This window comes from Suncus etruscus, chromosome 8 (assembly GCF_024139225.1).
Source record: "Suncus etruscus isolate mSunEtr1 chromosome 8, mSunEtr1.pri.cur, whole genome shotgun sequence".
NCBI classification, from domain to species: domain Eukaryota; kingdom Metazoa; phylum Chordata; class Mammalia; order Eulipotyphla; family Soricidae; genus Suncus; species Suncus etruscus.
Genome location: NC_064855.1, coordinates 14200078 through 14216171, shown reverse-complemented (window position 1 = coordinate 14216171; position 16094 = coordinate 14200078).

Genomic DNA, 16094 nt, shown 5'->3' with positions numbered 1-16094 from the left:
GAGGAAGCCCTGAGCACTGCCAGGTGTGCCCCAAAACCAGATTCAGAAGAGAGTCATGCTTTTCCTATTGTCACATATTTCTTCCATGAAAAAACTTTAAAGACAGGAGTGATTTCTATCTGCTTTGAATGTTTAGGGGCACCCACCAGGGTGGGTCAGGGTAGAGGAAAAAATCAATATTTTATTACATCTGTGAGCCACGGGGCCTCTGCTCTCAAGAGCCTTTGCTCAAGTAACTTCTTCTGGACTCAAGCCACAGTGCTCTCTCAATGGCTTCAGAATGCTCCTCTGTCCTGCTAAAACTTTCTGCCCCTGAAAAGACCTGAGGCCTATGCTGGAACCCTCCAGTAAGCAAAAGTCAGTTGGGGGTCTCACCTTGGGAAATAATCAGACTTAGTTCTGACTAAGGGGGAAACCCTTCTGACCCAGGGGGACCCTCAAAATGTTGCGGAGAGGGTTGACCCAGATGTCTTAGCTGTCCCTGTTCTCCCAGGCCACGGGCTCTGGGGATAATGCAAATGGGATTCAGAAGCTACCAGACACGCCCAGGGCTGAAGGGGAGATGGTGGGTAAAAGTCTGCATTTAGCTGAGCGCAGCAGGAGTGGCTGTGACGAACTTGGTGGCTGCTCCAAAGAGCCGGGTGGGGCCCCACAGACTCCTCAGGGAGACAACAGGGCTCCCTGAGATAAAATCCTGTCTCCTCCAAACTGTCCCCTCCCTCCTGCTGAGTTGCCACCCTGCCAGCCAGCGCCCAGATTCAGGATTTTTGGACTCAGCAGCCTCCACCACTCTCGACTCCTTGATGCAAGCCTCTGTCACCCTGGCTCTGGGCCTCTCCAGAGCCCTCATCTGGCCCTGGGAACTGGTTCTCATGGGTGCAGCTGGGTTTGGGGTGACAGACAGTTGGGAAGTGGCCAGGGGAGCTCTGGACTTTCCTGGGGTGTGGATTGAGGTGACTCCTTGCCTCTCTCTTTCTAGTCAAAGAATGAGGTTGATCAGAGAAAGCTTTACAGGAGCCCCCAATGAGAAAGTGCCTGGAACAAGGCTAGAAATGCCTGCTCCGTGGCCCCACTCACATAATGCCTCTTCCTGGCTTGACAAGGCAGTGAAGAGCATGGAGAGGATCCTGAGGAGAAGAGATCTTGGACCAGCTGCCTCTGGCTCTCCTCTGTGCATTCCCCAGGTAGCTTCCAATCCTGCCATTCTGTGGTTGCAGGGTTGCACCCCAAAAGGCAGAGAGGACCGTGGAAATTACAAGATACTCAGAAAACAGGACCCCAAGAGAAAAGTATGACACTCTGGACTCATTTGCTCCAAGAAGGGTTGGGTTGGTGACAGGCTTCCTGAGCCAAGGGGTGAGTGGGGTGGGAGGGTCAGTTTATTTCTTGTCTTTTCCTTTCTTTTCTTTAATTTTCTTCTCTCTCTCTTTCTCTCTCTCTCTCTCTTTTCTCTCTCTTCCCCCCTTTCTCCTTTCTCTCTCTCCTTTCTCTTTCACTTTCTTTCTCTCTCCATTTAGGGACCACACCCATTGGTGCTCAGGGGTTACTCCTGGCTAAGTGCTCAGAAATTTCCCCTGGCTTGGGGGAACCATATGGGACACCGGGGGATCCACAGTCGCCATCTTTTCTTGGCTAAGGCTTGCAAGGCAGACACCTTACCTCTAGCACCACCTCGCCGGCCCCAGATAAAATTTTTTAAATTTTGTGGGCCACACCCAGTGACAGTCAGGGGTTACTGTGCTGGTTCTGTGCTCAGAAGTTACTCCTAGCAGGTGGGCCATGTGGGATGCTGGGGATCAAACCCCAGGCTGGCCTTGTGCAAGGTAAACGCCCTCCCCACTGTGCTATCGCTCAGGCCCTGCAAGACAAGATTGTTAGCCTTGTTCTGTGTGTCCATCCTTGGTTCATTTCTTTGGTGGGGGTCAGGGTAAGCATTCAGGAATCACTCCTGATGGGCTCAGGGGACCATATGGGATGCTGGAGATAGAACCTGAGTTGGCCGCATGCATACAAGGTAAGCCTCCTCTATGCTATGCTATGGCTCTGGTACAAAAGGTCAGTTTCTCACTGAGCACAGCCATAAGGGGAGAGTGAAGCAGGGTCTGTTCAGATATCATCTCTATAGATTAGTTCATAGGCATCACTGGGCTGCTGGACGATGGAAGGAAGCAGGCCATGTCACCACCTCTAGGTTTCTGCTCTAGAAATAAAATTCCCCAGGACATGAAAGAGAAAATGGCCTGGCCAGTTGAGATATGGTAGGGTACACCCTGCCCCGGCTGCAGAGGGGGCACCCCCAAGCTGAGACTTGCATCCTTTTCACTACCCATGAGCACCCCAGAGTCAGACATGCCCCCATGCCCAAGCCTTGCCAGGATCCCAGCATGCTCCTGGCTCATACAGGTCAGAGAAGGAGGCTGATGGGGACCTGGAAGGGCTGAGAACCAGCTTCAGTGCCCCACAAATAGGCAGTTTTCAGGGGCCCATGCAAAGAGGATACATCAGGGCCTATAGAAGCATTACAGTGGGCCCCTGGGGCATGGAACCTGGAGCAAGGAGATCCCAGGGCTTTCTAGGATCCCCCAGAGCAGGCCACTGGCTGTGCTACAATAGCTTCAGGGGATCCCCAGCCCAGACTGCAAATGTGCAGCTATCACAGAGCAGGGTCCTGGGACACAAATAGTTCAGGGGATGGGGCCGGGAAGGTGATGCTAGAGATAAGATGTCTGCCTTGCAAGTGCTAGCATAGGACAAACAGCGGTTCGATCCCCTGGCGTCCCATCTGGTCCCCCCAAGCCAGGGAAAATTTCTGAGTGCATAGCCAGGAGTAACCCCTGAGCGTCAAACGGGTGTGGCCCAAAAACAAAACAAAACAAAAAAGAATAGGTCAGGGGTAGGTGGAAACAAGAAACATGAGGTGAATAGGAGTCACAGAGGAAGGAGGGAAGACAGGGAGAACATTAGGGGATGGAGGCATGAGTGTTCCAGCTGCAGACATCAACCCCCAAAGATCCAGAGGGCATACCCAGACCCCAATTTTCCATATTGCCCCAGGGGATGCACCCCAGACCCTATGCCTAGCATGACCCCAGGGAAGCACATCACAGTCCCATAAGGTCTGATCAATTTTTTTTTTCTTCTGGTTTTTGGGTCACACCCGGCAATGCTCAGGGTTTATTCCTGGCTCTACACTCAGAAATTGCTCCTAGCAGGCTTGGGGGACCATATGGGATACCAGGATTCGAACCACCGTCCTTCTGCATGCAAGGCAAACACCTTACCTCCATGCTATCTCTCCGGCCCTAGGTCTGATCAATCTTTCCTGTCCTTTCCCTTTTCATTTCCGGAAACTTCCAAAATCCATGATGTCAACACAATGGGACCATTGAAGTTGTCACTTCTTTGCCTCTCCTGAACAACAGCCATTTCTCTCTCTCTCTCTCTCTCTCTCTCTCTCTCTCTCTCTCCTCTCTCTCTCTCTCTCTCTCTCTCTCCTCTCCTCTCTCTCTCTCTCTCTCTCTCCTCTCTCTCTCTCTTCTCTTCTCTTTTCTCTCTCTCTCTCTCTTCTCTCCCCACCCACACCAGTCTGACACGACTGTGTTTTAGGAATGTTTACATCGATTTCAGTGTACCGGTGTGATCTGTGGGATGTTGATAAATGTTTCCCTCTGCGTCACCCACTCCCTCTGCCACAGCACATTCTCTCCGATCCTTCCAGCCCGCCCCGCCACCCACCTCCACCCCAAACAAATCAGGTTTCTCACTAGAGCCGCCTGTTGCCTGACCCAGAACTCTGCAGACGCCAGAGGCTGCCACGCATACACTAATGCCCAGCAATGCGTCAGATGGCTTTAGGGTGCATCCAAACCCCACGATCAGCAGATTCACTCACGTCGCTGACTCATGTTCCCCCCAGAGGATGACTCAGCGCCTCTCCTCCTACCACACTACATCTGATCTGGGTCATTCCCCGTGGGTGACCTTTGTAAGTAAAGCTTCTTTGAACATCTGTTTCTTTGGACGTTTGTCCCTTTCTTTTTCCACATCTGGTGGTGCTCAGGAGTGACTCAGGGGTCACTTCTAGTGCTGTTATTGTTATTGTTATGGGGATATTATTATGTTGGGGATATATCCCCAATATGCAAGACAAGATCAAATTTTGCAAGATAAAAATTTTTTTTGGTTTTTCAGGCCACACCCGTTTGATGGTTAGGGGTTACTCCTGGCTAAGTGCTCAGAAATTGCCCCTGGCTTGGGGGGACCATATGGGATCCCGGGGGATCCAACCTTGGTCTCAATCTTTCCTTGGTTACTGCTTGCAAGGCAGACACCTTACCTCTAGCGCCACCTCACCGGCCCCAGATAAAATTTTTTAAATTTTGTGGGCCACACCCAGTGACAGTCAGGGGTTACTGTGCTGGTTCTGTGCTCAGAAGTTACTCCTAGCAGGTGGGCCATGTGGGATGCTGGGGATCAAACCCCAGGCTGGCCTTGTGCAAGGTAAACGCCCTCCCCACTGTGCTATCACTCAGGCCCTGCAAGACAAGATCGTTAGCCTTGTTCTGTGTGTCCATCCTTGGTTCATTTCTTTGGTGGGGGTGAGGGTAATCGAATAAAAAAAAAGAAAAAGGCTTTTGTTTCACAAGACACCCTGACATGTCTTCAGGCTACCAGCCCTGTTGGCATCTCCCCAGCAATGCCAGCGCATTCCAGGCACTTTTCTGTCCTGTCAATATTTGCTTGTTGTCAAGGACTTAAAATGTGGCCATTCAGGATCGAGGCATAGGGGGTCTGATCAAGGGATTTGGGTGACTAATGAGGTGGGGCCTGTGTGAGGCACTCACTGGCCTTTGCCCTGCCTTTATCCATGTCTTGAATCCCCTTTTAAATGGGGTTGCTGGTCTTTTTTATATTATGAAATCATTGAGGCTTCATTTTAGGTTTGTTTGTTTGTTTTGTTTTGAGGACACATCTGGCAATGCTCAGGGCTTCCTCTTGGCTCTGCACTCAGAAATCACTCCCATTGGGTTAGGGGACTTATGGAATGCTAGGGATCAATACTGGTCTGCTGCGTGCAAGGCAAGTGTTCTCCTCACTGTATTATCTCTTTGGGGCCCCCCCATTACATTTTACTTAATGGGATCCTTTTCTCTTGTTTAAAAAGGCATATATCCTTTTAAAAAAACCCACTTAAAGGGGGGATTTCAGTGAGTTTCTGACAAATGCAGACTTTAAATTAAAGACCCACTTTCAACACAGTACATAGTTGTTGTTTTTTTTTTTTGCCACCCCAAAGCTTCCCTGGTGGTCCTGGTAGGATATCTCACAGCCTGGGCCCCCAGAAATCTCTAAGCTGCTCACTTGCATGGTCAGCTTTGCCTTTTTCTAGATTTTCATTGTAAATAGAGACCAGCAGCCACTATTTAACTTTCTTCCTTTCAGCATACAGCTTTTGCAACTCCCTCATGTTTTTCATGCATGCACAGTTCTCTTTTGATTGGAAAAGTATATGCCATTGTGTCCTCTTTGTGGGTTATTTCCCAATTTCTCCATTACACACTGAATGGACCTTTGAGTCTTCCAGTTTGCAACTGTCTTAGGTAAAATGACAGAATATTGGGATTGGAACAATAGCACAGTAGGGAGGGTGTTTGCCTTGCATGTGGCCATCTCAGGGTCTATCCTCAGCATCCCATATGATACCCTGAGCCCTGAGCCCATCAGGAATAATTACTGAATTCAGAGCCAGGATAACACCTGAGTACTGCCAGGTGTGGCCCCAAAACAAAACAAAAATACAGAATATTTCTATAAATATTTTTTTTATTCTTTCTTAGTCAACAGATACTCAGGAATCAATTGATTTGGACTACATTATAAAGAATCAGCTTTTCTGACCCCTCCAAATATTTTCCCCACTCAAACTGTTCATGTTCTCATAGACAAGTGCTGGACTTTTAGCAAGTTTTCATCCTGCCAACCCATAGTAGAGTCAGTCTTGGGAAATCTCACTTGCCCTCCAGGTCTGGGATTTGGCTCAGAGGCAGAGTCCCTGCCACCCATGCATGAGGACCTAGGTTCAGTTCTTTGTGCTGCAAACCAAAAGCAGAAAAACTAGAGGCCAGATCTCTGAGTGACCCATTCTAGGGGTGGGGATTGGGGCAAGGATGAATGGGTCATAAATCTCAAAGTTACAGCCAGACTGAACAAAGGAACAAGTCGAATCAGGTGCATGAACAGGATCTGTTCACAGAAACAGTAAGTGAATGTGTAAAATGAAACGGATGGTTTTCATCACTGAGTGTATGTGTTAGTGACCATTGTATATTTTAAATAAGATGTTTCCTCAGAGAAGCAAAGTAGCCCGTTATTAGCATATTAAAACCCTCTCCAGAGCCCAAACAGGCCAGAGAGACAGCTCAATGGGTCGGGCACTTGACCTCACACATTGCTGACTGGGGCACCCCATCTGATCCAAGAGCCTGCCAGGTGTGATTTCTGTCTGCAGAACCAGGAGAAAGTCCTGAGTACTGCTTGGTGTGGCCCCCAAATAAACAAAACCAAAAAAACAAACTTTTCTAAGAGGCTCATTGGGACTTCCTCATCTCTCTTCAAGTGTCAACCTGTTTCTTGGTCAGATTTCTAGAATAAAACAACAAATAAGCCAGTATACCAGCCATCCTTGTGGAGCCATCTCTGGGCAGGGTTTTAATTTATATTTATCTAGTAACCAGATCTGAGTTGTTTTTCATGCTTCATTTGCTATGCAACCTTTCCTGGGGAAATGTCTTGTTGAACCCTTGGCTACTTTTTTTTTTTTATCAAACTCTGTTTTCTTGAGTGGGAGTTTGTGAGTTTTATTTGTGGTTGTTTTCATATTCTGGGTTCAGAGTCAAAGAGAGAGCTCAGGGCCAGAGAGATAGCACAATGGTGGAGCCTTGCACACAGCTGATTTGAACAGAAGGTGATTTGAATCCCAGCATACCATATGCTCCGCCCCCCCCCCCCCCCCCCGTGCCTGCCAGGAGCAACTTCTGAGTGCCACCAGGTGTGATTTCCCCACACACACACACACACACACACACACACACCAAAAAAAAGAGAGGCCTCAAAGGGCTGGAAAGTATATACCTTTATTTGAGAGTATTTTGGGGAATGGTGGTGGGAGGGTTTGGGGCCACAACCAGCATTACTCAGGACTTGCTCCTAGTTCTGTGCCCAGGGATCACTCCTGGCAATACTTGAGGGATAATTGGGTTGCTGGGGATAAAACCTGAGTCAGCTGTGTGCAAGGCAAGCATCTATCCCTATACTATATTTTAGTCCTGTGGTGCTTTGCTTAAGGGACCCCCAATTCAATCCCCAGCTTCACATTGCCTCAGCCCCCAGTATCCCCAGGAGAGGCTCAATAAATAAGCAGGTATTACTCTAGATCTATATCTCTCTGTTTGATAACTTTGAGGTTCCTCATTGCATTTTCATTTTCTTTTCTTTTTAACTATGACTTTTCAAAAGCAAAAGGTTTTTATTTGGATGAAATCCCATACATTGATTTTCTTTCTTGTAAGGACTGAGCTTCCTAAGAAAAGTCTTACCTAAGAAATTCTGACTAAGAGAGAGAGGGACAAACATCAAATTATGGCATTCATTTGCGGGATATATAAAACTCCACCCAAAACCGTAATAGAAGAATAATACTTAAGACAGTAGAAATGATGGTGGGAAATGAAGTTAGGACAGAGAAGGAACTGCAGTGACAATGGCAGTTGGAAATGATCACTCTGGACAAGAACTGGGAACTGAAAGGAAGTAAAGTGATATGCATGATAACTCTTCAGTAACAGTATTTATTGCAAACTACAGTGCCTAAAAGGAAAAAGAAAACAAAGAGATAAGGGAAAGAAGGGAGAGTGCCTGCCATAGAGGCAGGGTAGGTTGGAGGTGACGAGACTGGAGGGAAATGGGAAACTGGTGGCAGAAAATGAACACTAGTGAAAGGATAGGCATTGTACGACTGAAACTCAACCATCAACAACTTTTTTTAAGTCTGTCTCAACAGTGATTTAATAAAATAAAAAAGTGAAAAAGAAAAAGAAATATTTTTTTGGTTTTTGGGTACACTCAGCAGTGCTCAGGTGTTACTTCTGGCTCTATGCTCAGAAATCGCCCCTGGCAGGCACAGGGGACCATATGGGATGCCGGGATTCGAACCACTGTCCTTCTGCATGAAAAGCAAATGCCTTACCTCCATGCTATTTCTTTGGCCCCAGAAAAAGAAATTTTGACTTATCCAATGCCACAGAATGTTAGATCTTTGGTTAACTATCTCAGTGAATTATTGATGGCCTGGACTGTTTTCATCACTGTATCCTGGACACTGAAGCTGAGCAAACTGCCATCTCCCTCACTGAACTATCCCAGCACCTTTGTGAAAAACCAGTTTGCATACAGGTGTGTTTCCTTCTCGATTCAGTTCTTCTCCTCTGACCCAAAGGTCTATTCACGACTCCATAAAAAGGTCTATTCATGATAATATACGTGACCTATTCACGATCCGCCATCTTACCTACAGTGACTTCACAGTAACTCTTGAAAACAGCATGCTATCCCTCTCTTTTTTTTTTTTTTTTTGGTTTTTGGGCCACACCCGTTTGACGCTCAGGGGTTACTCCTGGCTATGCGCTCAGAAATCACCCCTGGTTTGGGGGGACCATATAGGACACCGGGGGATCGAACCGAGGTCCTTCCTTGGCTAGCGCTTGCAAGGCAGACACCTTACCTCTAGCGCCACCTTCCCGGCCCATGCTATCCCTCTCAACCTTTTCCTTATTTTATAATTTTTGGGCCACACCCAGCGGTGCTCGGGGTTTATTCTTGGCCCTCTACTGAGGAATCACTCCTGGCAGGCTCAGGGACTATATGGGATGCCAGGGATCGAACCTGAGTTGGCTGCATGCAAGGCAGACACCCTCCCTGCTGTGCTATGGCTTGTGCCATCAACTTTTTTAGTTTGCTTTACAGAATTTTTCAACTGTAATCATCTTTACATCGTCATATCAATTTATTTCCCAGTGAATTTGAGCCCCTACACACAGTTTTATCACACTCATGAACACGTAAGTGTACAGACACACACATTTCTTGCATGTATACTAACCATTCACACACACACACTTGCTCTTGGTCAATTTGAGGGTCTGACATGGGGTCTACTCAGACTTTATGTGTGCTCTTGAGCTAACCTAAAGGCCCCAGTGATCCGGCTACTCCTTACTGAGCCTCAGGACATGTGAGCCCGAGGGTGGGCCAAGCAGGGACCAGGCAGGGATGCCTGTGAGTCCCCAAATCATGACTTGAGGTGGCTGTGGGTAGTGAGGGCTGAATCCCAGACTGATGTGGTCACTGATGTGATCTTGTCCTCAGCACCACCAGGCTACTGGCTAGGCTTTATCCCCACTCATCCTTCAAACAGAGCTTGAATCCTTCTAATACTTGGATTTTGGGGCTGGAGCAATAGTACAGCAGGTAGGGTGTTTGCCATGCAAGCAACAAACCTGTGTTCAAGCCTCGGCACCCCATATGGTACCTCAAACCCACCAGGAGCAATTCCTGAGTGCAGAGCCAGGAATATAGCCTCTGAGCATCACTGGATGTGGCCCCCCACAAAATAAAAAAAAACACAAAACAACAACAACTAAGACTCAAGGGACAGAGAGTGCAGTGGGTAGGGCATTTGCCTTTCACACAGCTGACTGGGTGGGCTTCGATTCCTGGCACACCCCTAATGAACCCTCAGCACAGAGCTAAGAGGAAGCCTGAGCACTACTGGGTGTAGCCAGAAAGAAAAATAAATAAATAAAATTTAGGGGCCAGAGTGATAGCACAGCAGGGAGGGCATTTGCTTTGCATGTGGCCAACCGGGCTTCGAGCCCTGTCTGATCTCCTGAGCCTGCCAGGAGTGATTTCCGAGCACAGAGCTAGGAGCAATCCCTGAGAACCACCAGGTGTGGCCAAAACAAACAAACAAACAAACAACAACAAAAAGTAAAATTTAGATTTGATCCCCAATGACAGACTGCTTGTCAGGGACTCCCCTTGCTCTTGGGACAGAAACCCAAGTCCTGGGTGCTCCAGCCCCTCTGTCCAGCAGCTGGCGCTGGTGCTAATGTATGGGCCACCCCTGGGCCCTGCTGCAACTCCGGCAGCTCTAGAGTTCCCCATAACCATAACCTTGAGGTGCTTCTCTTTGAGGCTCCCCCGAGTGGCCATCCCGGGCGTGGCGGGCCGTGGGCGCGATGGGAAGCCAGGGGATCTCCAGCTCTCAGCCCTACAGGGCCTGCCCCAGCTCGCTAGACTTTATGAGCGCTGCCGGCCCCCACAAAGGCCTTGTCATGCCCAGCGCTGGGGTGCGCTTTGTGTCTGCCCTTAGCTTCCCCACGGCTCGCGAGTGGGGGTGTGAGGGCCTGAGTTTGATGCTTAGTGAGCGTCTCTGGGGGTGGCTGAGTGAGGCAGGACTTCTAGAAAGCTCTGTCTGGTCCCGGGGGCGGAGGGAAGGGCTCAGAGGCCAAGGGCTGTGGGTGCCCCTTCTGGGGCATTGCAGGGCTGACAGGGATGCAGTTGGCACCTTCTCTGCAGCTCTGAGTCTAGCTGTGCCTGGCCCCAGGCTCAGATTAGCTCATTTTCCAACCCTTGCCAGCCTCCTCTGCCTGGCACCTAGCAGGAGGGCAGAGCTAGCAGTGAAAACAGGGGGTTCGCCCATGTTCCCAGTGTCCTAGACGTGGGCACAAAGGAATATCACCTGCAACCAGAGGGAAGGCAGCTTCAAGGCTAGGGTGAAGGGCCCTAGGCTTCTCTCCCCACACACAACCTCATCCCCACAGCTCCTACATGAACCCTTACACAGGCTCCCACAGCCCCATGATCTTCCCACAGCTCCCCGCATGGCCCTTGATGACCCCCCCAGTTCCCTCATTGCCCTACCCTATGCCCCCCATGACACTGCACCACCTCTCACACCTCACACCATTCCACACACCTTCTCTTAGATCCGAGTGTGAGGGAGACCATGCTGGCACCACTGTGGATTATGGGTATTTACTGTTCCCACATCTGAGCTGCGACCCCCGAGGGTCACCCGTTGTCACAGACCAGAGTGAAGGGGCTGCTTGCAGCGGAGGTGACACAGATGGGGAGGGGCATGGAGCCCCCAGGTCTTGGGTTCTAAAAGACACAGCATTATAGAAGAGATTGTGGGGAAGGGATGGGGACATGACTGTGCTCAGGGATTCCTCCTGGACCTGCACTCAGGATTTCAGGGATCAGTCCTTCACCCCTGGATCTGTATTCAGGGACCACCTTGGGATTTATGCTCAAGTATTAGTCCTGGCTGAGCTGCAGGAACCTTTTGCAGTGCCAGGGAAGGAACCAGGATGCAAGGTCATCTCCCCCTGGGCTAGCCCTCCAGCCGGGGATCTCAACCCTTACTCAGTTTCCCTCTGGCACTTCGGCAAGTCCACTCCTAGGGTGTGTGGAAACCGGGGCTCAATCACCCCTAACCCCTCTGACAGAGAGTGGCCTCTCCCTAGGGGGCACACCTGCCCCACTCTCTCACCCCATTTCACTCCCACCTCACTTCCTGCGCCATTGGTTCCCCAGTGCTCGAGACACCTGCCCCAGCAGCACCTGAAGACATTTGAATACCCCACTTGCCTCAGCCTGGTCTTGGGGGGCAGGATTCCAGCCAGGCAAGACCACAGGGGCCAGAACTGAACAGACCCTGGCACAGGCAATGGGAGGGCAAACCCACAGGCCCTTTGGGGGGACACAGAGTGTTGGTGGGGAGCCCCTCAGCAGGTTCTGGGCTCCCCCAGGCTGCAGTGAGGCTCCTGGAAAGTGGGTCTATTACCCCTGCCCATGGGGAGGGAGGCAGCTGGTGGCTTCTTCCACAGGATAGAGGGGGGCACAGGACAGAAACTGAGTGTTGGGGACTTGGTCCTACTTGGCCATCATGTCTGGCTCCACTGCGAGGGCTCAGCCCATGTGCTGGGCAGGGTTGACACCTGTGTCAAACATGAACAGGCACTTTGCTGCCACAACCATGGCCCTGAGCACCCACAAAGAGCAGGACATGGGTCCCCTGGGGGACCAGACACAGGGTCCCAGGGGGAGTCAGACATGAGGGGTTCCACTAGGTCCAGTTGTGCTGCCCCGTCTCACCACAAGGTGTCTCTACGCCTCTGTGAAGCTGGTGCCATGAGCCTTGCTGCTTCTTCTGCCTCCTAATCTTTCCCTTCTGTTCCCTTCCCCGCAGCGATGGCCCTGGACGGGTCTCTGGACTCACTTCCCCCCATTCCCGCATGCTCTTGGTCTGCTCAGGCACCCTGGCACTGGGGAATCCCAATCCCCTGGAATCTAGGAGACCAATTCCAGCCACTCCCTGGAACCTGGGCCTGTCCCCCACCTGCTCCTTGAACATTCCCCAGGTTGTTGGAAAGTGGGGTGAACCCAGTGGAAAGGTCACAAGCTCCAGTGACCTATAACTTTTTATTGTTTGTTTGTTTTGGGGCTATACTCTAAGGTGCTCAGGGGTTACTCCTGGCTACATGCTCAGAAATCGCTCCTGGCATGGGGCTAGCGAGGTGGCGCTAGAGGTAAGGTGTCTGCTTTGCAAGCACTAGCCAAGGAAGGACAGTGGTTTGATCCCCGGTGTCCCATATGGTCTCCCCAAGCCAGGGGGCAATTTCTGAGCACTTAGCCAGGAGTAACCCCTGAGCATCAAACGGGTGTGGTCCCAAAAAAAAACAAAACAAAAAAAAATCCCTCCTGGCTTGGGGGACCATATGGGACACTGGAGGGTCGAACCTCAGTCCATCCTAGGCTAGTGCCAACAAGGCAGATGCCTTACCGCTTGCGCCTCTGCTCCGGCCTCTAGGACCTTTAACATTTTAAATGTTGGCTCTAATGTGAGAGATTGAACCCTGGTCTGGGCCACACTCAGGAGGGGTCCCCAGCCCAATCACTCTGGGGTGAGGAAGGAGGCAGAGGAATGGGTGAAGATGCCCAAAGTGGGGGGGGGGCCGCGAAGGTGATTAGGAGAACAGGAAGGGACCAGGAATCTGGCTGTGATCAGACCGTCCTGAGACTGGTCCCTGAGGCTGGTTGGTTTTATGGGGTGAATTACAAGAAAGACAGGGCCTCTCCCCCCTGGAGCCTTTGTAATGGGGGTGGCTCTCCACCCCTACTGGAGTCTTCACCCAGAACTCTCCTGTCCTGTCTGTATGAGAGCATCTTCTCTCAGGGCCCACAGACACCTCTCCTGCTCTGGAAAGATTCCACTGCCCTCTGCTCTCTCCCAAGGCATTGTTGTAATGAGGTGTGGGCTGGGGCCAAGCAGATGAAAAGGCGCCCTAAGTCCCAAGTGGCCAGTCTGCTGGATACAGGTGTCCCACATGTCTCCGAGCAGGCATGGGGCATGGATGCCTGTGTCGGCTCATAGCTGCTACGGCCTCAGTGACTGGGACAAGAGCCCCCCTAAGACTATCTGGGGACCCCAGTGCCCCTGCCCCCAATCTCACCCATCTCCCCTCTTGGCTGAGATGGGGTGTGGACCCCACGGCAGCTACCACAATGTCAGTGTAGACACGGCCTGGCAGCAAGATGATCCAGTATAGAGAGGCTTAGATTCTAGGGGTCAGCCCAAGACACCCCGGTGCTCAGCAGCTCTGATCTGATCTGAGTCCAGCAGGGGCAGGAGTGGGAGGGAATGAGGTGGAGGATGGGACATCAACTTTTTTTTTGTTTTCTGTTTTGTTTTTGGGTCACACCTAGCAGTGCTCAGGGGTTACTCCTGGCTCTATGCTCAGAAATCGCTTCTGGCAGGCTCGGGGGACCATATGGAATGCTGGGATTCGAACCACTGTCCTTCTGCATCCAAGGCAAATGCCTTGTCAATGTGCTATCTTTCTGGCCCTGGGGGATATCAATTAAAAAAAAAAAAAAACAGAGGGGGCCAGAGGGATAGCACAGCAGAGAGGGCATTTGCCTTGTATACAGCCAATCCAGGTTCAATCCCCAGCATTGCATATGGTACTCGAGCCTGCCAGAAGTAATACTGAGTGCTGCTGGGTGTGGCCCCAAAATAAACAAAACAAAACAAAAAGACAAAAATAAAACCAGATAGTGCACAGGGGTAAGGCACTTTCCTTGTCCCTAGGCCAGCCCCAGTTCAATCCCTGACACCCTGTATGGCCTCCCAAGTAAAGCCTAAGCACCGTCAGGTGTGACCCCCAAATCCTCAAAAAGTGAAAACACAACAGAAACCCTCTTTTTTCTGTACTCCAAACCAGAGAATACTCTCATGGTCCCTACCGCTTAGGGTCCCTTCTCTGGGTCCCTTTCCGGCTAGGGAGGTAAGAGTTTAGCATTGGCCAAAGAAGGGTTGACCCCCCTATCCCCTTTGGGAGATACCAGTGCATTGATAACAGATAGAAGTTATCTCTCTCCTCCATGGTTTGTCCATTTTCCAGAGATTTCTACAGGTATGTGTGTACTATTGGTCATAATATAGGAGACAGCCCCCATGGGTGTTTCCAGGGTGGGGAAACCAAGCCCAGTCCATCCACACTGGCCCAGCGTGCCAAAGTGAAGTGTGTGCACTGATAAGTGAAAGCAGGTGGGTATAAACAGTCAATGTATGGACAGGTGCTTGCTTTGTGCTAAAAGCTCTCAGATTTGCATGTAGAAGGCCCCAGGTTCAATCCTTGAGTTTTTCCAGGAGTGACCCCTGAGCAGCACCAGGTGTGACCCAAACCAGCCAAACAATTCTATGTTGTTTTGTTTTGGGAGTCACACCTTGTGGTACTCAGGGCTTATTCCTGTTTCTGTGCCCAGGAATTATTCCTGGTAGGTTTGAAAGATGATAAGGAGGCCACGGATCAAACCCAGGCCAGCAGCATTCAAGACAAGCACCCACCCTCTGAACTATCACTACACCCCCCAAAAAAATTCTGTATTATTACGAACAAGTCACGGGGGGGGGGGGGGGCGGAGAAATAGCATGGAGGTAAGGCATTTACCTTTCATGCAGAAGGTCATCAGTTCGAATCCGGCTTCCCATATGGTTCCCTGTGCCTGCCAGGAGCAATTTCTGAGCATGGAGCCAAGAGTTTCCCCTGAGCACTGCCGGGTGTGACCCAAAAACCACAAAAAAAAAAAAGAAAAAAAAAGAAAGGCCCATATAATGTAGCCTGTTGATGGTAAGGAGGAAAACAGCTTGTAGAGATGGAATATTTCTGAGTGAGACTCCAAAATTCATTCAGGGAGAGGGTATCGGGTGGTAGCCAGGAGGAGCAGTGGAGAGGGCCCACTTCCTAATGTAGCACCCTGTGCAACTTTTCCAGTTAAAGAAAATAAGCAACAACAAATAGTTCCTGGGGGCATTCACATTTCTCTCCTGGCTACCTTTGAACCTCCCAAGTCTGGCTGAGGCTTCCTCCCCACGTAGACTGCCCGCCTCCAGCCTGGGTGCCTATTTCTGCCTCAGTTAGGGACAGGCCTGTGCCCCAGGCTCCTTCCAAACAGCAAGAAACCCTAGGGTTGGGGAATTCTCCGGTGGCCAATGGAGGACACAGAAGCAGTGAATTAGGCTGGAACTGAGTTTCATTCAATGCTGACTAGTCATTGCAGTCACCTACAAGAGGCATCAAAGTCTCTAGGACTTGCAAAAAAAATTAGTTCTTGGGGACTGGCGTGATAGCATAATGGGAAGGTCATTTGCCTTGTACAAGTTACAATTGGGTTTGATTCCCGGCATCCCAGATGGTCTGAGCCTGCCAGGAGTGATTTCTGAGCACAGAACCAGGAGTATGCCTGAGCACTGCTGGGTGTGGCCCCACATCAAACAAACAAACAAAAATAATTTAATGGGGTTCATTCACCTTTTGAATTAATCAACTTGTTTCCCACTCCTCTGGGCTCTCAGCTAGTCCTAAATGGATGAGCTGGGGAAGGCTGAGAATTTCAAAGAAATTCTTCTCCCAGCCCCCCAGTCTGTCCTGATTCCTTCCTAGGAGAGGGTCTAAAGGAAGGCAGGTGGG